The sequence below is a fragment of the Carlito syrichta genome, unplaced genomic scaffold, assembly GCF_000164805.1.
Source record: "Carlito syrichta isolate Samal-C Ts95f unplaced genomic scaffold, Tarsius_syrichta-2.0.1 Scaffold303546, whole genome shotgun sequence".
Lineage (NCBI taxonomy): Eukaryota > Metazoa > Chordata > Mammalia > Primates > Tarsiidae > Carlito > Carlito syrichta.
The window spans coordinates 208,194-210,180 of NW_007247642.1; positions in this window are offsets into that span (position 1 = coordinate 208,194).

A 1,987-nucleotide genomic window follows, 5' to 3' on the forward strand; every position below is an offset into this window, starting at 1 on the left:
TGAATTCTAAATTGTTTTTCCCTATTCCATTTAAACCTAATAAGGACTACCAATGCTGTGCCATTTTCATTTATGAATAAGCACGAAAGCCTATGTTAAACTGGTGGTGAAGGTGGGACTTCCTGGGGAAACACTATTCAAGCGTGCTCTGCACTGCTACTCATTGGCAGTCTGTATTAAGCTGGCTTTGTGCATGCTCTCATTCATGATTCTAAGAGCTTCCCTGTATATATACTATATTAGTCAGGGAACATTTGGTGACCACAGTGCAACTTCATGTGCTGCACTGCCATTGGTAGCAAAGCATGCTTCATTCACCAGTGAATACTGAAAAGTTTTCACTTTTTACACGGGCGTCTAATACTGAACACAACGGCTTGTCAGTCTTTCACATTCAGGAATGTTCAACTCCACTGTGCCACAATGACTGATCTCTTTAACGTATATTATACTACACTGAGTGCATATGCCTAGCAGAGCTATATGAAATGTTTCCTGTATAAAAATGCAAAACCCCATGGTGCCACACTGAGTGAAATGACCGATTCACTGTTATTTTTGAGAAACCATTATTGGTTCACCTAGTGAGTTCTACAATGTTTTTGATATTACCTATCCGTCTTCTATCCAAAGCAATAGCTCTTTCGTTGGCATTTACGAGTAAGAGCTGACAGGCTTCGCTTGCTTGTTGTGAGTGTGTATCAGCTTGGGAAACGCCGTATCAAATGTTTACTGCATTGTTATTTATTTTCTAGTAGTTTTCTTCTTGCTTGGTGTACGGTGTAATAAATGATTCTCAAGGTACAGCTTGATTTAGCATAGCAGAGCGATATGTCAATACTTCACATGTAGGAAAGAGTATGTACATTGTGCCACACTGAGTAACATGAGAACTACACACTTACTTGTAGAAAAGCAGTACTTACTTTCTGTTTGAATACTAAAAAGTTTTTCCCGTTGTCGTTTCTCTATGCTACGAAATACAGTTACTCTCCCATTTGCCTTGCTGAATATGCATATACGGCCCTTGTTAGGCTTGTTGTGAAGGTGCATCTTATTTGGGAAACAGGTTTTCAAATGTCTGCTGCACTATTTCAGGGCTACCAATGTTATTCTAACTTGGTGCATGCTGCAATACATGAGTCTCACAGTTTTCTTCTCATTTTCAGTTATGCTCTGCAGAGTGCATTTGTTTGACCTAAGAGTACTTGAGAGGTCACGTATAGGAATGTGCAGCTCTATGGTGCCACACGGTGGGCAATGGGAATTCCACAGTGGAGTAAGAATGCATTACTTGGTGAATTCAAATTTTTGTGTTGTAGGAAACAAAATTGCTCTGCAAAACGCATTGACTAAAAAGAGCTGACTACCTTCGTTGTGCTAGTTTTGAATGCGAATCTCCCTTGGAAAATGCTGAGTGAAAAGTGTGCTGCCCAGTTATTTTCTGGCATTGAGTCCTCTAAGGCATTGGTGCATGCCATAATTCCTGATTCTCACTTGTTCCATTTCAAGTATATCACACTCTACAGGGTGACTGTTTAGGCTGTGTGGCTTGTCAGCCTTTCACATTCAGAAATACTCAACTCCACTGTGCCACAATAAGTGATCTGAGACATTCACAGTTACTTGTGGGAAAGCGTTATGTGTGACCTGGGAGAATTCTGAATTATTCTTTCTTCATACCTTGTCCTGTCATAGGAAAGCAATTACACTCTGGATGCTGTTCGGAGTAGCCTTTCTTAGGCCTGTGGTGAATAGGTATCTTCCTTGGTTAAGTCTGTGTCTAATGTGTGCTGCAGTGTTTTCTCTTTGCTATGACTATTGTTCTTCATTGCTGCCTGTTGTAATATCTCATTCTCACTCATTCCCCTTGATTTGTGTTGCTTGTCATAGAGAGCCTTTGCTGACGAGAGTGAAATGTCCGTGTTTTACAGATAGAAATCTGCAATACATAGTGTCCCAATGAGTGACATAAGTGCCCCTCAAT